Source organism: Coregonus lavaretus, assembly GCF_964263955.1.
Source record: "Coregonus lavaretus genome assembly, chromosome: 34".
NCBI classification, from domain to species: Eukaryota; Metazoa; Chordata; class Actinopteri; order Salmoniformes; family Salmonidae; genus Coregonus; species Coregonus lavaretus.
Genome location: NC_140021.1, coordinates 35,623,241 through 35,647,731, shown reverse-complemented (window position 1 = coordinate 35,647,731; position 24,491 = coordinate 35,623,241).

The window sequence follows — 24,491 nt, the reverse complement described above, 5'->3', positions numbered from 1 at the left end:
AGGGAAAAGAGACGCTAAATGGAAAGCATATGGATTTGATTCATCTGTTTTGAAAATTAAAGATCAATGGGCAGGGAGAAATCTTTGGTTCCAACAGTTAACTCATGCTGTAAGATCAGTGAGGAATCTTGAGGGTCCATGTCTGTTGAGAATTCCAGCACCAGAGACGTGGGGTTCAATTTTACAGACGGTCGCTCAACCATTGGCGGGTGGGTGTCAGGCCTATGCGATGAGATGGCTGTTGTATCATCAACGAGCATTGACAGATAAAGACATGTCGTTGTCACAACATTTGTATAAGCCTAGTTATAAGTGTTCTTGGTTAAATGAATTTCCCTATGTGAATATGTTGGATGGTAAAGAAAGTCAGGTGACAGTGATCCCTGAAGCATTTGAGGTGAGAGCAGGGAGAGCTAAAAGTTGTATTTGTTCTGATAATACAGATGAGGTAAATGGTATGTTCATGGGAATATCAGATTGTGATGATTATATGATGACGTTGGGTAAACACGGACAAAAGTTTAAAGGTCACCAATATAATGTAACTTTTTATGCACCAGGGAGTAAGAAGGGCAGGACTTTGATGGTGAGAGATCAATTTTTCCCTATCAATGTAACTATTGGGAATTTTAGAGATATTTGGTGGGTTTGTGGTGATAAAGCATATATATTTTTACCCTATGGATGGAAAGGGTGTTGTTACATGTCAACGTTGAAGCTGCCATATGAGGTTTTTACAATTAGAAGAGGAGTAGCACCGAACCCAGATCAATCTGAAACTACTGTTGAAAATAGAGTTAAAAGAGACATGGCTAAATTTACTAATCTTGAAGCCTACCATTGGAGAATAAGTCTGGGAGAGAAGTGGGGACTTGGTCTTTTTCCATGGTATGGTGTAACATTCTTAGCAGATCATATTGATAATATTACATATACGTTGCAGGGCTTTGCAAATGAAACAATAAGAGGGTTTCACCTTCTGTCAAATGCTCAAAGAAGTCACAGACTGACGTTGTTGAAACATGACATGGCTCTTGATTATATTTTGGCAAGACAAGGTGGCTTATGTTTGGCTATGAATCTGACGGGGGATGATTGTTATACTTTGATCCCAGATAGTTCCGATAATATCACGAGTGTTATAGATGCTTTGAAGAATATAAGGGATGCTTTTGGGAGATCTGAGAAAGCTGGATGGTCAGCGAAGTCTTGGTTGCAAGATCAGTTAGGCCCAATAGGAGCAGTGATGGTGCAGATTTTAGTCGCAGCTCTGATAGCGTTGTGTGTCATGTTTTGCTTTTGTACTTTGTTACTGACCTTTGCAAAAGCTATGATATTAAGATGGGTTGGTGTTGTGATGCCTGGAGACAACACTCAGATGCAGTTGTTGATTGTTCCTGATCTGGACGAAGATGGACGAGGGGATCTAGATGGACTACTGATGGATAAATATCCTTTTTGATTATTTGATCATTTTTCAATTTTTTTTTCAATATTAGTGTGATTTTTTAGTATGATTTTATGAATCAAAGGGGGGAATGGGTTTATGTGATTCATGCATAATTTATATATCATTTTTAGATTCTTAGTGGATATTGATGTTTAATTTGAAAGTGTTTTTTTTGGAAAAGATACTGTTTGGTCTTTTTCTTTTTCTTCCAGAAGTATTTGGGGGAACATGTGGAGATTGAAATACTCAAACAAAGACAATATGACTGGAGGAGATGAAACAAGGAGGGTGTGGCCGATTCCATCATCAACAATCCATTGGAAGAGGACACTACAGGGAGATGAAGTGTAGTGGACTACATTCCAGTGTTTGCAATGAAATATAGACATGTGTAATACATAATTGTGTCATATTTTTAGGTATTAATTTTTGGAGAATGATGTTTGATGTTATTGACTACATGTAAGGATTTTAGATGTTTTTGTTTATTTCGGTGAATGCTTAGGGACAGAAAGTCTAGGTAGGGAGAGGTCCACTTTTGAGGTCCAATGGGTTGACCAGCCTTTAGAGTGGATGTTTTTGGATAGGATTTTGTTTGCAGGGGCTTACATGTGTATTTAGTTGCATCATACTTTCAAATGCATTTACATGAGTTATGAGGTTATCTGGAGTACCGAATGGTGGTTGCCTGGGGCAGAGGGACCGTGAGAGAATTTTACTGTCTTGATTGATGGATGGATATCTGAAAAGATGGCTGCCGGACAGTTTTTCGCTCTTACACTTCATAGAGATTTCTTCATATGTCATAGTAATGTATTCCCACTTCATAAACAGTTATTGCATAGAAAGGTATTTACACTCTAGAGAAGAATGTTTTTGGTTTAATGTTAAAGATACTCAATAAGATAAATTGTTACTTGTTATAATCCTATTCTGTTTGGTTTCGAGACGTTTAGGTTGTCTCGAAAGGGAGGAATGTAGTGTATTGACAATATGATGGTCTTAAATGTTTTAAATGGAACTGAAAGAATGTTGATTTTTTAGTATCAAGAGGGAAGGTTTTAGCGTGACGCCACATATGACAGACAGGAAGTGGGTTGTAAGATACGGGGATTGAACAGTAGAGGGAGCCATTCAACTCTTGGAAGGCTATATAAAGGGGGGAAGAACGGGGGAGAGTTAGAACACAGGAAGATTTATTTGGGACTGTTTCTCCGGATCTCCGCGGGTCCGTACTTATGCTGTAACTCGTGGTATTAATAAAAGTCCTTTGAACACGATACAGCTTAAGCAGACTCCTTGATTGACGGTAACACCTACGAATAACCGACACTACAATAGCAAGGTGTTGTCAAACGAGTGTCTTATGAAACATATTCCAGACCCTGGCGCTTGCTATCTTGGCATAACTGTGATTTGACAGAGAAAATTAGCTAGCTAGATAGGCTACCCAGCTGCAGCTAGCCCCAAGCTATGCTAGCTAGCTTCTGTTAGCTTGGCTAAACACAAGGTCAGCACAGGTTTTAGCCTACACATAGAACTGAATTACTGACCTTTGAGATGGCGAGTTAGTCAGGAGGAGAGAAGTCCTCAACTTCAAAACTTCTCTCCATATCAGAGCTTTCTTAGCTTACCTCACTGTCACTACTCACAACTGCCCTTGTTTGTTGTGATTGAATGGCAAAGATACAGGCAAGAAACACCCACATCAAACCACACCCCTAACACAACTGTCGTTTGGCTTCAGTCATGGCCACTAGCATTTCTTAATGAGCAATATGAAAAACAAGGCCAAATCAGGACATTCAGCCCACCTTTAAGGCAAACCTAGAAAACTATTATTAAATGTGTAGACCATGAAGTGGTCTGAAGACCATGAAGTGTGTAATTAGTGCTGTCCTTTCATTGTACCTCCTCAGACAGTATTGTCCAGTCACGGACCCGGCGCCAAAATGAATCAGTTGGACAGGCATTTGATTTCCATAGGTTGTCCCGTTTTTTTAAGGGGCCTCCTATGTGTGCACGTGATTGCACAACATTTTTTAAATGGGTCTAATAGTAAAGACCATAGGCAACTCATGGGTTTCATGTTTGGGGAAGCTTACAATTTATTCTACAATTTCTACGGATCTGCGTGCTAGTTATGAATATTTATACATGCTCATTTTCGTGGAACAGTTTAATTTCAATAATTAATGTTTTAGTTTCTCAAAATCATTGTCATGTGGTTAATCATAAAAATCGGAAGTAAAATGATACAAATCTAAAAGTTAAAATTCAACTATTCGAGAGCACTAGCCTCTACCATATGGACACATTGATACACTGTGATCCATTGGTGGCTAAAGAAATGATAGAATAGAACTCAGAGATAGCCTATATAGATGCAGCAGTAGGCCTATAACTTCCATCATCAAAAATACATACAGTTGAAGTCGGAAGTTTACATACACCTTAGCCAAATACATTTAAACTCAGTTTTTCACAATTCCTGACATTTAATCCTAGTAAAAAAATCCCTGTCTTAGGTCAGTTAGGATCACCACTTTATTTTAAGAATGTGAAATGTCAGAATAATAGTAAAGACAATTATTTATTTCAGCTTTTATTTATTTCATCACATTCCCAGTGGGTCAGAAGTTTACATACACTCAATAAGTATTTGGTAGCATTGCCTTTAAATTGTTTAACATGGGTCAAACGTTTCGGGTAGCCTTCCACAAGCTTCCCACAATAAGTTGGGTGAATTTTAGCCCATTCCTCCTGACAGAGCTGGTGTAACTGAGTCAGGTTTGTAGGCCTCCTTGCTCGCACATGCTTTTTCAGTTCTTCCCACACATTTTGAGGTCAGGGCTTTGTGATGGCCACTCCAATACCTTGACTTTGTTGTCCTTAAGCCATTTTGCCACAACTTTGGAAGTATGCTTGGGGTCATTGTCCATTTGGAAGACCCATTTGCGACCAAGCTTTAACTTCCTGACTGATGTCTTGAGATGTTGCTTCAATATATCCACATCATTTTCCTTCCTCATGATGCCATCTATTTTGTTTAGTGCACCAGTCCCTCCTGCAGCAAAGCACCCCCACAGCATGATGCTGCCACCCCCGTGCTTGCAAGCATCCCCCTTTTTCCTCCAAACATAACGATGGTCATTATGGCCAAACAGTTATATTTTTGTTTCATCAGACCAGAGTATATTTCTACAATTTGTTTTCTGAGGTCTTGGCTGATTTCTTTTGATTTTCCCATGATGTCAAGCAAAGAGGCACTGAGTTTGATGGTAGGCCTTGAAATACATCCACAGGTACACCTCCAATTGACTCAAATTATGTCAATCAGAAGCTTCTAAAGCCATGACATCATTTTCTGGAATTTCCCAAGCTGTTTAAAGGCATAGTCAACTTAGTGTATGTAAACTTCTGACCCACTGGAATTGTGATACAGTGAATTATAAGTGAAATAATCTGTCTGTAAACAATTGTTGGAAAAGTTACTTGTGTCATGCACAAAGTAGATGTCCTAACCGACTTGCCAAAACTATAGTTTGTTAACAAGAAATGTGTGGAGTAGTGTAAAAACAAGTTTTAATGACTCCAACCTAAGTGTATGTAAACTTCCGACTTCAGCTGTAGGCCTAAAGTGGACAAATATAAACAGTAGAAAATATCCTGAGGAAAATTCTGGTTCTTTCAATCACATTCATCTCTCTTTTCCGACTCTCTGCCTCCCTTTCTATCTGTCTTGACTTGTGCTATTGCTAGTGAAGTTCAACATTGTATCAAATTATCACAGGGTCCGGCCCGAAGCTGTCGCTAACGAACTTGCAACATTGTATCAACTAGCCTATTCCTGCGCCAGTGAGCTCGGGACAGAAAGCTGTTTTTTCTGATGTTTCCACTGGATATATGGGATCATGAGAACATGATATTTTGCCCTTTCACACAGATGTTTGGTGATTGTCGAGGCCGGGAGTGTTGGAAAGATTTTTCAAATACTGAGGAACTTTGTTGACTTGTGTGAGGCGAAGAAAAAATGAGTGGTGTACGTGGTGAGTTAAGACAATCAGAGATAAGACATTGCCAAATGGGCACTTTCCTACATATCCATGCATTCTGAAGATGCACCATATCTTCGCCACACCCCCCTCCCCTTCTTCTTGATGCAACATTTAAATTATACTCAAGACACATTATCTTCACACATATTTTTGACGCTTTTCACTGACAGACGCAACTCAATCAGCTAGACCTATTGCCACGCACACTACCCAAATTGCGGGCTTCCCAAACACACTGATTTGAAACAAACCACAGCTACTCTGTGGCAAAGTCATGCTCCCTGGTGAAGTATTTTGAATGATTTTATTTAGACAGGAGTCATTTTATAATTTTGGCAAAACATCAATTTACTTTAGGGCAATCCAGCATCCTAACAGTACACTGTGCACCCGCTAACTTTCCTTTCCAATTTGCTAGAGGCTGAAACCAGAGATCTGTATATAACAATGGGAGTATTTCTCCCAAAGGCGAGAAGGCAGGCTACAAGCTTAGCTGTGCATATTATTCCCATAGAAACTTATTGGGCTTACACTGGACAGATTTTGGCGAGAGTGAGCGCTCTCGCTTTGCCTTTTCCTCTCTGCTGAAGCTATATCACCAGAGAAAGCATCCGAGCAAGCGAAACAGCGCCCCTCTATATGTAACCCATGTATCTGATGCTGTCTGGACAGAAATAGTATGACATGCCTTACTCTTTTGGTCCAGACAGCATCAGACACATGGTTTACACATACTGAGACAGAGAGGCGCTGTTTCGCTCGTGTGGATGCTTTAACTGAGATTGATGTGTCTTTCTGTCGGCGCGCGTCTCAGGTCAGAGACAAAGTTGTGGAGAAGTACAGATCAGGGTTGGGTTATAAAAAAATATCAGAAACTTTGAACATCCCACGGAGCACCATTAAATCCATTATTTAAAAAATGGAAAGAATATGGCACCACAACAAACCTGCCAACAGAGGGCCGTCCACCAAAACTCACAGACCAGGCAAGGAGGGCATTAATCAGTGTCACATTCGTTGAGTACAGGATTGGACCAAGGTGCAGCGTGGAACGCATACGTGTTTATTCACTAAGTTAACACACGAAAAAGCAACTTAACGTGAAGCTCACAATGGCTACACACAAACAAGAGTCAAGATCCCACAACATAGGTAGGCAAAATGGCTACCTAAGTATGATCCCCAATCAGAGAGAACGATCGACAGCTGCCTCAAATTGGGAACCACACCCGGCCAACATAGAAATACACCACATAGATTTACACATAGAAATTCACACCCTGACCAAATCAATGAGAAACAACAGGCACTGTTGGATACACGCACCACTGGTTTGGTGCGGGGACTGGATACACGCACCACTAGTTTGGTGCGGGGAGCAGGTACGGGGCGTACCGGGCTGGAGACACGCACCACTGGTTTGGTGCGGGGAGCAGCTACGGACCGTACTGGACAGGATACACGCACCACTGGTTTGGTGCGGGGAGCAGGTACAGGGCGTACCGGGCTGGAGACACGCACCACTGGTTTGGAGCGGGGAGCATCTACGGGCCGTACTGGACAGGATACACGCACCACTGGTTTGGTGCGGGGAGCAGCTACGGACCGTACTGGACAGGATACACGCACCACTGGTTTGGTGCGGGGAGCAGGTACAGGGCATACTGGGCTGGAGACACGCACCACTTGTTTGGTGCGAGGAGCAGGCACACACCGTGCCGGACAGGAGACACGCACCACTGGTTAGGTGCGAGGAGCAGGCACGGGCCGTGCCGGACTGGAGACACGCACCACTGGATTGGTGCGAGGAGTAGGCACGGGCCGTGACGGACTAGAGACACGCACCACTGGTTTGGTGCGAGGAGCAGGCACGGGCCGTACCGGTCTACGAAGGCGCACTGGCGGCACAGTGCGTAAAGCCGGCGCATAGCCTGGTGCCTGCATGGACACACTCTCCTCAAAGCGAGTGCGGGGAGTTGGCTCTGCTAAACCTGGCTCCGCCAGCCTCTGCTCTAAGGCCCGAGCTCTCTGCTGCTGGAGGGTTAACTCCTCTCTCAGCTCCTTCTGTTGCCTGGCCAGCTCCTCTCTCCGTGCATCCACTAATTCCTTCTCCCTAAGGGCCTCCTGCAGCGCCTCCTTTTGAAGGGAGCTCTCCTGCTCTATCCTCGATATCAGCCCCCGTAATGTGGTGTCCTCCTCTCTCATACTGCTGATCCGCAGGTCTTGGAGGACCTCTACAATAGCGGCCTCCTCCTCCACAGTCAGCCCTTTCATGGCCTCCTGCTGCTTCGTGGACCACCCTGTGTGCACATTTTTTTTCTTGGGGTTGCCTCTCGGGTCTCCTTCGTCGTTTCGCATTTTGGAGTCGCCGTCTTTTCTCCCTCGCTGCCTCTGTTTGCTCCCAAGGAAGGCGATCCATACCATTCTGGATCTCTTCCCACGTCCATGATCCTTTTCCTTCCAGTATCTGATTGAGCTATGCAAAAGGGTCCAATTGGATAGCTCCATAAGCGACATTTCAGTCTAGCTGTGGAGTGTGCTTATGGCAAAGATGGTGGATAAATGAAGATGTCCCACTCACTTACTTACTTACTTTATTGTCCCCATGGGGACATTTTGTTGCAGTGTCATGTACACATTTAAAGTGGCGTTAAATACAAAACAAGATTGACAATACAACTTTCAATAACAGTCACGCACCAATAAAAGTAAGAAATAAGAAATAAAACATTTAAAACATTTAAAACAAAGACTAGCCTGCTGGCCTTACGGGGTCAATGGGAACATTTGCCCGAGCTATTTAAGAGGGATATCACACCTGGCACAAATGATTGTCTCGTTCTATTTTTCCTGCTGAGGGGTGCCCTATACCTACGCCCAGAGGGGAGTAATTCAAAGTCCAGGTACAGGGGGTGACTTGGGTCTAAAATGATTTTGTGAGCCTTACGGAGGGCCCTGACCTTAAAGATCTCATCCAGGCCTGTCTGTTTGACTCCAAGTACCTTACTTGCTGTGGTAATAATCCTTCTCAGCATGTTTCTCTGACTGACAGTGGCATTGCCAAACCAACAAACAATACAAAAAGTTAAAATACTCTCAATAAAGGATTTGTAAAACAGAGTCAATATAGTACAGTCTATATTAAAAGAACCCATCTTTTTTAGAAAGTACAGTCTCTGTTGGCTCTTTTTGTAGATCTGGTCTGTACATTTACTCCACTGAAGCTTACTGTCCAAAAAGACACCCAGATATTTATATTCCTCTACAATTTCTATATTCTGGCCTCTGATAGATGTTGCAGAGGTAGGTGTTGTACGCTTCCTGAAGTCTATGCACATCTCTTTGGTCTTGTTAGTATTGAGGACCAAGTGTGATTCCTCACACCACTCTACAAAGTCATCTAGGACCGGGCCATGATGTTCCTCGTCATCATGCAACAGGCTGATCAAGGCAGCGTCATCAGCGAACTTAACGAGGTGTCTGTCAGTATGGGAACTAGTACAACTATTAGTGTACAAGATGTACAGAAGTGGGGACAAAACACATCCCTGAGGAGAGCCTGTGTTGGTATTGCGTATATCCGACACATGGGGACCTATTTTGACTCGCTGTGAGCGTTGGCTCAGGAAGTCCAACAGCCACAAAACCAGCCCCCCATCTAAGGAAAAGTCCCGAATGAGTCTCTGTGCCAGAATGTAAGGCTGGATTGTGTTGAAGGCAGAAGAAAAGTCAACAAACAGAACCCTGACATGAGATTTGGCACCTTCTAGATGTCTATAGACCATGTTAAGGAGGGTAAGAATGGCATCATCAACTCCTCTGCTGGTCTGATAGGCAAACTGAAACTCAGGTCATTTGCCCTTGAAAACAAATTTCCTTTCTGGCTCTCCCATTGGCACCAATGCATTAGCAGCTGGGTCTGGTCTGCTTAGTTAATTGACTGTAATGTAACTCGATTCCTCTTCCATCTCTGCTTATGGTACGTTCTTAACTCTGTTACACTCACCCCATCTAAACTTGCTCCACAGTGATCCCAGCTGTAGAGCTGAGCCCAACTGTGATCCGGGTAAACGGCACTAGTATAACCGTTGACAGTGTGCTAGCTTAGCAAATAACTTAGCTCTCTCCCTGAACTTGCCTCTGACTGGGCTTGAACCATGGTACTTTACCTCGCCAACACACGTGACCGCCCGCTTGGCAACATATGAACTGATTGAGCAATACAAAAGGATCCAATCGGATAGCTACATCGGTGACAGTTCAAGCTAGCTGTGGAGTGAGATTACGGTACATTACACACATACGGTCATGAATGTTCCTCATACTTTTTCGAGCTCTCTGAGTTGTTTGGAAGACAGAGGAGGAGAATGAAACAAATTCCCATCTGATCCAGTTTTGCTTTAGAGGATGAAAATTGCCTATTGATCTCCTTCACTTTGTCTTTAAAGGGAGAGCCTTGCATGACAGAATCGGTCACTGCGGTGATGGCGGCCTATATCTCACTGTTTATTGATTTCCCGCAAGTCGTGATTGGCCCGGCCAAATCACCAGCGATGTGAGATGGGTTTCAGGGGTTGCGGAGAGCCGCGCGGTCGATACACATCATCAGATACGGCAAATTCACTGTCCAACTAGTGTGATAGAAGTTTCGTATGCTCAATAGTATTGGAGATAATGAGCTCATTTTTTATTTTTATTTTATTGTTGTGGGTTAGCTACAGCAAAAGGCAGAAAGGGGATACTGAAAGGAAGGTCATTCTGTTCAACTCTGTGAAGGGGCTTTGTGTAATCAATGCTGTCAGAATGAAATGGACTAAGGGTTGTGGATGAGAGTACTCTGGTATTGTATGGGAGAGCAGGGGGACTGAAAGCCCTCCACTGCGACCCAGTAAGGGGGCCAGTCTTTCTCATTCGATTTTTATATAGATTCTCGGATTCTCAACAGAGCCTTGTGGCTTTCGTTGGCTTAGTAATTCACTGACCATTGATTTTCAAACAAAAATCCACCGCCTTTTGGTATGGCTGTAAACAGTTCTGAAATTGACCAATCATATGCCACACTTTGATCAGTTTGCCAATTTGATGGTAGAAACTGAGGGTCTATTCTTGTAGCTATAAAGGTGAAAGGAATATTGTGATTTGACTCCCATTTGGTTCGGATATTTGAAAGGATATTTTATTAATTTCTGAGAGGAGCATGACATTTAATTTGGATAGGTGAATATTTAGCATGCTGTGCTATGAACACTCAAGGAAATAGTATTCAATCTATTCTCTCAATATCCACATATTGCCTCGTTAGATTGTATAAGCCTCTATTGGAGGCAGTGAAATTCCCATTTCATTGCACACTCAATGTCTTATAAACAAGGCATTGTAATCTATAAGACTATATAATACACTCTATAGGCATCAGGGTGTTCATGCATATGCAGTGATTTAGTGATAAAAAATAAGTGGGTAAACGCTGATTGCTGTTCGCAGAGAATAAAGTTACGCTCCCTATACTTTCAATGGATTTTCCTGCGAAAGGTGGGTAAACGCTGTTTACTTGCGTTTACCCTCCACCACACCCCTATACGGACATGTACAGACACGCATGAAGAGGAAACTAGTATTGAGGAATCAGTACACAGCAAACCAGATTCAGTTAGAATCGAGTGCCATGCAAAACAGCTGAAAACACTCAGTTTAAACTTCCTCTATTATGTTGCTGACAAAATGTTCCTGAGCTCTGTTTCTGTTGCAATTAGGAGGGTAAACTTCCTAATCACTCTAGTTTAGAGCTGAAGGCTAATTTGACATGAGAAACTCCCATAGCCTTCAGATGAAATTATGAATGTAATACTCTTAACACTTAATTTTCTGTTTAAGGCAATTCAAATGGAAAAGGAAAGGAATCCTCACACTGGCATATTACAGAAAGTTATGTGCATGATAAAATTGACAAGTGCCTCGCTAACCATCTCAAAAAGGGCAACGCATTCAACAGCAAGGCTACATTACAAAGTGTAAAGTTCAATACTCGCCCAGAATTTGTGCAAACGTTTAGATTGGTTCTAACATGCACGCTATTTGCATGCGCAACTCCCCCCATGCTTCCTCGTCAATTTGCTAGAGATAAGTAAACAAGCCGGTAGCTAAAGTTATGCTAGCTGGCTAGCTAGCCCAGCTAGCTAAAACTGTGGGGAGAAGAACTCTGTGATGGAGCGTTCTGGAAAGGAAATAGAGAGACGGCACTGCCACATAAAAATGACCAATTTAGGGATTGAATTAAAATAGGAGCAACTTGAAGCATTTCGAGCCTTTCTGCGAGGGGAGCAGTGGCGGCTCCTGAAAAAATTCTCAGGAGGGGCAATTTTTCTGATGATTTAGGTGACCTACACACATTTAAAAAAAGATATGTCCAGCAACAACATGAAGACAGGGGCAGCATATAAGTCAATACCAGAAGCATTTATTGACTGATCTCAAAAGTGTTGGCTTACCAGGGTTGGTGGAGCCCTCAGTTTCATCTTTGCCTCGCAAAGCTAACTCAAACACTCCGCAAAACTTCACACACTGGATTAGCCGGCTGAGGATGTGGCGGTTCTTGCTAATGTCGTAGTAAATATATTTGTTATAGTGAATATGGAATATGATATGTTGAGTAAAATGTTGTGCTAAGATCTATTTAGGTCAGGAGCTGGTTATAAGTTCTGTTCCTATCCAATAACAATGGACAAAAGGGTCCTATCTTGTCAGCCTTGTCAGCAGGTGGCCAAGGACAACACCCACGCCATAGGCCTCTCAGTTCTTCCAACTCACGAGTTCTTGCTCTGAGGACACACACACACACAAACACACACACACACACATCATCACTGTTAAACACACACACACACACACACATAATCACTGTTAAACACACACACACACACACACACACAAAAATCCCCTCTCTTAGGCTGAACATTTGAAGACAGAGAACCCGACTCAGAGCCAATGCAACAGTGACAGTAGCCTGCAGGGGACCTCGCCCAACTCATCAGGACCAATCAGAAGATCAGAACTACTAGATTGAACCTACTTCATTTATTGCATAAAATGTCTGCACACAATGTTTCGGGGCTCTCTTCAGATAATAATAATAATAATAATAATAATAATAATAATATGCCATTTAGCAGACGCTTTTATCCAAAGCGACTTACAGTCATGCGTGCATACATTTTTGTGTATGGGTGGTCCCGGGGATCGAACCCACTACCTTGGCGTTACAAGCACCATGCTCTACCAGCTGAGCTACAGAAAGTGGATACTCATGGATGCGCATTGCAATTGTAAAATGTCAACACAATTGGAGACACCACGTCATTTTTGGAGACATGTTATTGACAGTAAACTATTGTAGATGTGACTGCTAACTAACTAAAACATTTTAGCTGGCTAGCTAATCATCTTAGCTAAATGTGGGGCAAACAATTCAGTTATTTACCGTTAATTTGAGGGATTGGGGTGAAAGAAATCGAGTTACATAGTGATACTTTACGATATACTGTATTGACAATATCGCAATATTTTAGCGCTAGTTGGCTGTACCTGCACCAAAACACCATTATTGTTCCTTCATAGCTTGTTCTCAATCTTTTCACATTGGGAGCCAATTTGTTTTCAGCACTTTTATTTCCATGACTGATCAAAACTCGTTCTCATGGCTTTCTGATCCCTCTGCAACAGACATATGGTGCGCAATAAAATCACAGTATCGAATCGCAATACGTATAGAATCATGAGACTCGCAATGCTGATGCATATATCTTATCGTGAGGTTCCTGGCAATTCCCAGCCCAAGTTCATTTGCCACAACAAATCTCTTCGCTAGCAAACGCGATGTCTTCTCCAAAACGGCAATGTGTCTCCAGCAATGTTTACTTTTTTGACGTTCTATGGCATCTCCACTTTCCAAGCATATATGACCACATGTAATATTTTGGTAAGTGATGCAAATAGTGAACTATGTAGGGCCAGGATGTAAAATATATGTAGCTGCAGCAATTTCTCTTATCTGATATGGTAAGTAATGGGGCTTAATTTATAGCTCCCTAAGAGTTTGACGAACGGGTCCGTGAACGCGATTCCAGATATATTTACCTCTGAATAAACTGCCTTTATTACACCATATCCACATCCAGTAAACTTGTGATTATCAACACTAACCTCATCGTTGTGGCGGCGGACAGCTAGCCTGTATCCCTCGTCATCCAGTTGAGTGAGTGGCAATGTCTTTTTTCGTTCGTACCAATTTTTGGAAAATCCTCGGGTGTAGGACTTTCCGCCTTTAGTAGAAACCTGTTGAATTATTAAATTTGGTCTGGGAGGTCCTAATTGTTTCGTTGCCAATTTATCTTCATTTGTTCACCGACAAAAAGGAACTTCTTTCAAACAATCCACTCTTTTCTCAGTTACGTTCATGGTTACGTAACGTATGACGAAAGCGCGTAAGTGCAAGCCCACAGACACCCATTGAGATTGTATTGAAGGCTCTGAAATTTGAAAAAAATAGATTTTACATGGGAGTCTATGACAGAAGTTCTGGGCGATTTTCAATCTGACTGAAATCGCCCCAAAAGGGGGTGGAGCCATTTGAAGCACGACTTTAGCCTGATTCGACATTTAGTGGCAGTGTGGCACTGTGGCAGATCAGACGTATAGATTACAACACTGATAACTACTGTTGCCGTGATATAATTGATTAGAAAAAAAATCCCTTCCTTTTCCCGTTTGGCAGTGCGTCGCCCATATCGCCCTATTGAACAGGCCGTCCCTGGAGGGGAGGATGTAGGCCTATCGGCGGTCTTGCCAACAGGCTTTTGGAAAGCCCACAGGACAAGCCTAATTTACCAGCTAGCTAGATCTGGCCTTCAAGAAGCTAGGAAAACAGACTCCAATTCTAACAGTAGTGTCCCTGCTAAAGGCAGTGGTGGACGGAGGACCAAATACACATGGCAACAGTCCTGGGTCTCAGAGTGTTGGTTGTGGAGGAAGACGAGAAGGCTACATGGAAGGGTGCATGCGACCTTGTCTTCGAAGGTCTGGAGAGCTGTTTAGAGAAGACTGAGAGAGATGTGTTGGCCTCAGTCCTACACAGCTCCAAAATTGATGGAATCATTATGGATGACGTGAAGTCATATGACCTACTGAACAAAATGTATGTACAATGACCTAGAACTGTACTGCGATGGTATATAATGGCACTGGTGGCAATAGCGATGGATGTAACGTCAGAATGGAAATTATAGTGATGACACACCAGTGAATGATTGATTGAAAGTTGTGTTTTTGTAAAAATGTTATGAGTAAGAAGTGTTTGTTTGTATGAAATGTTTGCATTAAAAGCCTATAAGAATTGATTAGCCTAAATAAAGTGATAGAACTGCATCATAAATGACTGGGTGACAGGCAGCATAAGGGCTGAAAGAGGCACTACAGAAAGTACTTTTACTGGATTAAACTATGGATTAAACCAGTTATTCATTTATTCTGAATGAGGATGGGAATAAGAATCTATAGCTTGAAAAAGACTGCCGGTTTAGCTATAGGTACAACTGTCCTGACGCCTCTGGTAGAAGGCGTGGTAATGACCAGTAGAAGACAGAAAACACGTTTATTGCCACATTCAAGACAGGCACACACACAGCAAACCTGAAGTAGGAGGGAACGTGTGGAAGTGATATTGTGGTCAAATACCCACTAAACACTGATAGAGAAGTCCAGAGGCAGGATTGTCCATTTGGAAAGGGTCCAGTTGTGAGTTGTAGTGGAGGACAGGTGTTTACAGAGACCTTCTCAACCTGCCATCCTGGGAACAACTGAAGAGTTGAGAGGCAGAGTGGGGTTCTACTGCTCCCAGGTAGAGCCTCTGATTGGCTGACTAGGTCATGTGGTTATCATTCTGGTTATCCCTAACAACAGAGTGTTCCAGGAGCAGAGACGTGAAAGTCGGGGGGCAGAGTGTTGTAAACAATAGAAAGCCAAGCCCCCCAGTATCTCTACTCTTCAGGGTGTCCGAAAGTCGTGTCTGAGAGAGGGTAAGAGAGGGCCCTGAGAAGTACTCATGGGCAACTGTAAGAGTTTTCTACACTACTAAGTATTGTAGGGGTCAGGGCTCAAAATGAAAACCTAGCTTTCGGGAGAGTTTCAGCAAGCTTGGAGAACTGTGTTCTTTTCTCCCCCCTGACTAGCTCTGACCTTGCTGATAGCTACTTTATTGAGGAAAAATGTGACTCGTTTCAGGAAAGTAGGAGTATGTTGCGCATTACTACCTCACAGGAGAGGCATTTGAACGTAAACATGTGAACTTACATGTGCCTTAATAACAAACTTGTATGCCATCTGTAAATACGAATACAATTGTTAAATTATGAGCCTAGTTGGTTTAGCCGGAAAAAGACAGGAACCTTCCCGCTAGCCATGATTGGCTGAGATAAGGGATGGGCTGGACATGCCTAGAGAGGAGTTTGGATTGGTCTGCCATGTAGCAGGCTTCTGTCTATAACATGAGCTGCTCAGTATGGGTAGGTAATCCTTTCTAAAGCAGCTTTTTTGAAAGATATCACAAAGAACTGCAAACGTGTTGCTAATGCGCTCCACTTTCTGGAGGACCGAGTTTTCAAATCAGTGGAATGTCCGTTGGAAGCAGAGTATGAAAGCTAAGGAGATGGAAAAAAAATTATGCTGTTTGATTGCGAATATGCGGAGGGAGTTGAAAAGAGAACACACAGAAAGAAGGCTGTTGTATAAAACACTTGTCTCCGGATTACATCTTCAAACTAAGGGCAACCATGGCATCCGTTACAGAGAGGGAGAAGCGTTCATTCATGTATATGGGTAAGAGAGTCTAGCTAGCTACATTTTCAGATATTATACATTTCTAATTTTGTCAAAGTCATTTTCTTTGTAAGTTAAGCATACTGTTAGCTAGCTAGCTAACGTTAGCTGGCTGGCTCGCTAGCTAAATTTATGTGTATGATCTGTGTTGTAATATTATTCGTATCTCAGCGCCATTTGCATCGCTAGATATAGCCTAATGTTAGCTGGTTAGTAGCGTTAGCTACCTGCAGATTCATGCAGGGTAGTAGCGTTATGAGTTGGGATTATGTTTCATTGTTTAGCTAGTTAGATAGCTAGCTACATGTCTAAACAAAAGACTCCACTATGCAAGTAACCATTTCACTGTACCATTTACACCTTCTGTATCCTGTGCATGTGACAAATAAACTTTGGTTTTATTTGATATAGTGTGTGTTTACCAGAGACGGTAATGTGAAGAACAACTTAACCGGCACCAAAGTCAAATTAGGATATAAAGTTAGGCCAACAAGACAGTGTCCAAATTCTAAAATTCTCCGGTAGAATGCCATGCTTTTATTTCATCACACTCACAACCGTAAGCTATTTTCTGTAATTAGCTCGCCATTAACCTGTAAATAATCATGTTGTTGTGAGTTTATTTTCCCGTAATAATGAATAGAAATTAACTAAACTTAAGACATTGTCAGCTATATGATATGGTCATTATTTGAACTGGCTACCCAGCTAACGTAATGTTACCTAGCTAGCTAACAAGCTAGAAACTAACCAAAACAAAGTTGCTTTTAGTTGCCTGGTTTGCTAGATTGACATATACTAAATTCATTTTTAAACGGATGTTTAGGAGACAAATAGGTCATATTGTATATGTGCATGTTTCCAATTCATGATGCATTTCTGTTGTGTGTTGTGTGTTTGCCATTAATCCCCTGTCAAGTGTGTGTACCCCCTCTACAGGCCAATGGAGAATACAGTTAAAAGGCATACACGCTCCAAGGCCTACTGGGAGTGACTGGAATGGCAGCACACAGTCTTTTGACCATACCAGACCATGCTGTTAGTTCTTGATCAGAATAATACTTTTTTGTATCCAGAAGAATGACAAATGTGTTATTATTTTTCAACATTAATCAAACTCTGGACATTGGATTTGCATGCGTCAAGACTAACATTTTACCACTCTTCATTGTGGCTAAAGGATTGGAATGGGAAATTGTATTGGGACAATTATATTGGAACATTTAGTCACTACATGATGGGTTTATTGGTGTTAAAATACATCAGTTATGCTATTTTGGACCACCAGGCTGCTGAAGTCATGCAGCCTGTCGTTTCTCTGTTTATACTTTTTCATAACGACAACGACAAGTTTGATGTCGGACGACAATAGACTATTCATGATGTTACTGTGATGACTATCTACAGACATGTCGATAGACGTAGTATAAACCAACCTTTAGTCTTGAAATCTTAGGTTGTTTAGTACACTTACGTACTTATTCTGTTTAGCACATGGCCTCACATGTTAATCCTTAAAGAAATTAATGGGGCTAAGGCTTAAGAGTGTGTGAACGATGCTGAATGGGTGTAGACAAAGAAGAGCTCTCCAGTACAGTAGGTGTGCCAAAACATTCAAGAGCCATTTTCTCAAAAGTTTATCAAATTCCAAAGCAGAATTACTTCCCCATTGTTCCTCAAATGTAGGGTATGATATACCATTTTCTTGCTCTGAGTCGCTACTTTTATCCAATGTAAAAAACACAATTTCAAATTTTGCTACATAAGACCGAATCGAGCCGGTCGGTCACAGAAGTACATACTATAATAATAATAATAATATGCCATTTAGCAGACGCTTTTATCCAAAGCGACTTACAGTCATGCGTGCATACATTTTTGTGTATGGGTGGTCCCGGGGATCACCCATACACAATATGTGATTGTCCCACCTAGCTATCTTAAGATCAATGCACTAACTGTAAATCGCTATGGATAAGAGTGTCTGTTAAATGACACACATTTCAAATGGGATTAAAATTGATTTCATGGTCATTTTTTGTCAACAAACAACATAAAATACTCTGTAATGTCAAAGTGGACATTTGAATTAAAAAATATATATATATAAATAAAACACTAATATATCTTGATTAGATATTTATTCAATCGCCTGAGTCAATACATATTGCTGATATTAAAATAACATTTGGCAGCAATAAAAGCTGTGATTCTTTCTGGGTAAGTCTCAAAGAGATTTGCACACCTGGATTGTACAATATTTGCACATTATTCTTTAAAACATTCTTCAAGCTCTGCCAAGTTGGTTGTTGATCATTGCTAGACAGCCATTTTCAAGTCTTGCCTTAGATTTTCAAGCAGATTTAAATCAAAACTGTTACTAGGCCACTCAGGAACATTCAATGTTATCTTAGTAAGCAAGTTTTTGCTTAGCGGCAAACAATGTCCAAAGTGTTGTGCTAGCTAGCTAGGTAAAGTGTTTCTTAACACGGAAGAGCTGGCTGACTGAAGAAGCGGAAAGGCTCAGGTGGTCCTATGTAAATCAGTAGATCATGATTCGTTCATTTCGAAATGGGGATATCCAACCAGCATACGGTGCCATCTTGAAGTCTGAGGGAACAGCCCTTTCATTATCGATGGTTCGTGCCGATGTACCAGCACATCAAAGCAGTCTTTCCAGACTCTCAAGACAGTAGAGTTCGAGAGTTGGTGTCAACCAGATTATACCACACATTGATGACGTGCCTGCCGAAGCAAACAGGCCATTTCTAAATTGAAAGGCTGTAACCCCTCAAATGAAAGGCATTAACCCTTCAGAAAGTATAATAGGAAATGCCCCCACTGCAACAACTACCCAGCATTTCTGTATATGTATACATGATTAGTCTCCCAGCCAACTATCATCAAGATGATAAAGACACCCCAAGACATAATGGCATGACTCTCAAATTGAGTTATAGGAATCCTAATGGTGATATGAATGGCTCCTGCAGTGCGGTCATACACAGCTGAAGTCGGAAGTTTACATACACTTAGGTTGGAGTCATTAAAACCCGTTTTTCAACCACTCCACAAATGTCTTGTTAACAAACTATAGTTTTGGCAAGTTGATTAGGACATCTACTTTGTGCATGACACAAGTCATTTTTCCAACAATTGTTTACAGACAGATTATTTCACTTATAATTCACTGTATCACAATTCCACTGGGTCAGAAGTTTACGTACACTAAGTTGACTGTGCCTTTCTGGAAAATTCCAGAAAATTATGTCATGGCTTTAGAAGCTTCTGATAGGCTAATTGACATAATTTGAGTCAATTGGAGGTGTACCTGTGGATGTATTTCAAGGCTTACCTTCAAACTCAGTGCCGCTTTGCTTGACATCATGGGAAAATCAAAAGAAATCAGCCAAGACCTCAGAAAAATAATTGTAGACCTCCACAAGTCTGGTTCATCCTTGGGAGCAATTTCCAAATGCCTGAAGGTACCACGTTCATCTGTACAAACAATACGCAAGTATAAACACCATGGGACCACACAGCCATCATACCGCTCAGGAAGGAGACGTGTTCTGTCTCCTAGAGATGAACGTACTTAGGTGCAAAAAGTGCAAATCAATCCCAGAACCACAGCAAAGGACTTTGTGAAGATGCTGGAGGAAACAGGTACAAGATTATCTATATCCACAGTAAAATGAGTCCTATATCGACATAACCTGAAAGGCCACTCAGTAAGGAAGAAGCCACTGCTCCTAAACCGCCATAAAAAAAGCCAGACTGCGGTTTGCAACTGCACATGGGGACAAAGAACTTACTTTTTGGAGAAATGTCCTCTGGTCTGATGAAACAACAATATAACTGTTTGGCCATAATGACCATTGTTATGTTTGGAGGAAAAAGGGGGTAGCTTGCAAGCCGAAGAACACCATCCCAACCATGAAGCACGGGGGTGACAGCATCATGCTGTGGGGGTGCTGTGCTGCAGGAGGTACTGGTGCACTTCACAAAATAGATGGCATCATGAGGAAGGAAAATTATGTGGATACATTGGTCGCAAATGGGTCTTCCAAATGGACAATGACCCCAAGCATACTTCCAAAGTTGTGGCAAAATGGCTTAAGGACAATAAAGTCACAGTATTGGAGAGGCCATCACAAAGCCCTGACCTCAATCCTATAGAAAATGTGTGGGCAGAAAAGCACGTGCGAGCAAGGAGACCTGCACACCTGACTCAGTTACACCAGCTCTGTCTGGAGGAATGGGCCAAAATTCACCCAATTTATTGTGGGAAGCTTGTGGAAGGCTACCCGAAACGTTTGACCCAACTTAAACAATTTAAAGGCAATGCTACCAAATACTAATTGAGTGTCTGTAAACTTCTGACCCACTGGGAATGTGATGAAAGAAATAAAAGCTGAAATAAATCATTCTCTCTAATATTATTCTGACATTTCACATTCTTAAAATAAAGTGGTGATCCTAACTGACCTAAGACAGGGAATGTTTTATAGGATTAAATGTCAGGAATTGTGAAAAACTGAGTTTAAATGTATTTGGCTAAGGTGTATGTAAACTTCCGACTTCAACTGTATCAAAAATTATTTGAGGGGGCTTCTGAATTTGAATTTCCTCCATCTCATTCATTATTTTATTTACTAAACAGCTACAAGCACATGCAGGGCAGTATGATGTGTTATACGTGCCTTTTCCTTAAATATAACATGTAATATTCAACTAACAACTGAAAAGACAATGCCACAATGAATTCATTATTGGAGGAAAAGAACCGCTCATGCAACAGAAACTGGAAGCGCTGACTGCTAGAGGAGAGTGGACAAAGTGGAGAATTCAGTGGAATCTTTAGTGGAAGACTGTTGTGGAGAAGTGGAGGGAGGGCATCTGTGATGGATTGTGCCAAACTGCTCCATCCCACTGCAAGAGAAGTGACAGCACTGACTGCAGTGGAAGGTAAGATGGCGGGGGTTGTGATCACATGCTGCTTAAAACCTCTTAAGGATCTGACCCTTTTTTTCCAATTTTCGCCTAAAATTACAGACCCAAATCTAACTGCCTGTAGCTCAGGACCTGAAGCAAGGATATGCATATTCTTGATACCATTTGAAAGGAAACACTGAAGTTTGTGGAAATTAATGTAGGAGAATATAACACATTAGATCTGGTAAAAGATAATACAAAAACAAAAACATGCGTTTTGTACATATTTTTGTTCCATCATCTTTGAAATGCAAGAGAAAGGACACAATATAATATTGCAGTTTAGGCATAATTTAGATTTTGGCCACTAGATGGCATTTGCGTGTGCGCAAAGTTTCAGATTGATCCAGTGAAGCATTGCAATAGTGGACTATTTTGTATCAAGTTTACACACTCCCAGGAATGTCATACATGATGGTTCATTAGCTTATACACTAACTTTCACACATCTAGATGGCTGGGTGGGGTGTGTGTGGAGCCAGAGACAGCAGGGGTTCAAACTGTAGAACCCAGTTCCTACATTTGAATATAAAAATTGATTTTATCAAACAAAACTATGCTACATTTTATCCCTGGGACCCTTAGGATGACAAATATGAGCAAGATTACTGAATGTAAGTACATTATTTACCTTCAGAGGTGAATGTATCAAACCAGTTGCCGTGATACGTTTTTTGATGTTGTGCACTCTCCTCAAACAATAGCATGGTATTGTTTCACTGTAATACAGTGCCTTGCAAGTGTATTCATCCCCCTTGGCGTTCTTCCTAATTTTTTGCATTACAACATGTAATTAAAGTAGATTTTTATTTGGATTTCATGTAATGGACATACACAAAATAGTCCAAATTGCTGAAGTGAAATGAAAAGATAACTTGTTAAAAAAAATTCTAAAAAATAAATAACAGAAAAGTGGTGTGTGCATATGTATTCACCCCCTTTGCTATGAAGCCCCTAAATAACATCTGGTGCAACAATTTACCTTCCGAAGTCACATAATTAGTTAAAATACCAAGGAGCTATCCAAACAGGTCAGGGACAAAGTTGTGGAGAAGTACAGATCAGGGGTGGGTTATAAAAAAAATATCAGAATCTTTGAACATCCCACGGAGCACCATTAAATCCATTAACATTTTTAAAGAATATGGCACCACAACAATCCTGCCAAGAGAGGGCCACCAAAACTCACGGACCAGGCAAGGAGGGCATTAATCAGAGAGGCAACAAAGAGACCAAAAATAACCCTGAAGGAGCTGCAAAGCTCCACAGCGGAGATTGGAGTATCTGTCCATTGGACCACTTTAAGCCGTACACTCCACAGAGCTGGGATTTATGGAAGAGTGGCCAGAAAAAAGCCATTGCTTAAAGAAAAAATAAGCAAACACGTTTGTGGTTCGTCAAAAGCCATGTGGGAGACTCCCCAAACATATGGAAGAAGGTACTCTGGTCATATGAGACTAAAATTGAGCTTTTTGGCCATCAAGGAAAACGCTATGTCTGGCGCAAACCCAACACCTCTCATCACCCCAAGAACACCATACCCACAGTGAAGCATGGTGGTGGCAGCATCATGCTATGGGGATGTTTTTCATCGGCAGGGACTGGGAAACTGGTCAGAATTGAAGGAATGATGGATGGCGCTAAATAAAGGGAATTTCTTCAGGGAAACCTGTTTCAGTCTTCCCAAGATTTGAGACTGGGACGGAGGTTCACCTTCCAGCAGGATAATGACCCTAAGCATACTGCTAAAGCAACACTCAAGTGGTTTAAGGGGAAACATTTAAATGTCTTGGAATGGCCTAGTCAAAGCCCAGACCCCAATCCAATTGAGAATATGTGGTATGACTTTAAGATTGCTGTACACCAGCAGAACCCATCCAACTTGAAGGAGCTGGAGCAGTTTTGCCTTGAAGAATGGGCAAAAATCCCAGTGGCTAGATATGCCAAGCTTATAGAGACATACCCCAAGAGACATGCAGCTGTAATTGCTGCAAAAGGTGGCTCTACAAAGTATTGACTTTGGGGGGGTGGGGGGGTGGGGGGGGGGGGGGTAGTTATGCACGCTCAAGTTTTCAGTTTTATTGTCTTATTTCTTGTTTGTTTCACAATAAATAAAAAAATTGCATCTTCAAAGTGGTAGGCATGTTGTGTAAATCAAATGATACAAACCCCCCCAAAATCCATTTTAATTCCAGGTTGTAAGGCAAAAAAATTGAAAAAATGCCAAGGGGGTGAATATTTTCGTGAGCCACTGTACATATCCACAAAGACGAAAGACAGGCGGGAGGAGGCGAGATCTGGTGGGAACATTCTAGCTAATGATATTTTGTAGAAAACATATCAGTACACTCGTAACAACCTGAGCATTATGAAACTTCTATTCGATCAAGCAAGCCACGTATCAAAAACGTAATTTACTTTTATCTTCACCAAATTCAACACTCTCATTGCCCCCCATACAAAAACTCCTCACTTGGTCTGCTTACCGCTATAAGTGTTAAACAGATCAAGTCTGCTTAATCTGCACGGACAGACTCTCTCGCTTCGCCTCTTCCTCTCTGGACATACTCCCCACTGGGATATTCATTAAAATATACTGTATATATAAAAGAAAGTCCTAAACAGCCCAAATTCTGAACTACAGCTCAGATATTTGAGTAACCCTCTGAATATAATTAGAAAGCACAGTTTATGAAGTTAAAACTCAACTACAATTCCACCATGCCTCCTGAATCTCTACAGCAGTAATAATAGTTGGAATGGAGCGTATGGAATGGAATCAAACACATGGAAACCAAATGTTTGATGTACTGTATTTGATACCATTCCACTGATTCCCCTCCAGCCATTACCATGAGCCCGACTTCCCCAATTATGGTGCCACCAACCTCCTGTGCTCTACAGTACAACAAAATTCAGAACACATTTGCTCTGCAGCTTTTCTGTTCCTGTCACGAGGACCACTTTTGAGGTGAAAGTCATGCTTGAAATGATGCCACCTACTGTGGAAACGGATATGTCCTGTGCTATAACACAACCCTTTTCCCCATGATATTTATCTCGCCCTAGCAGGGTGTAGATCAGGGTTCTTCAATTCCGGTCCTGGAGGGCCGAAACAC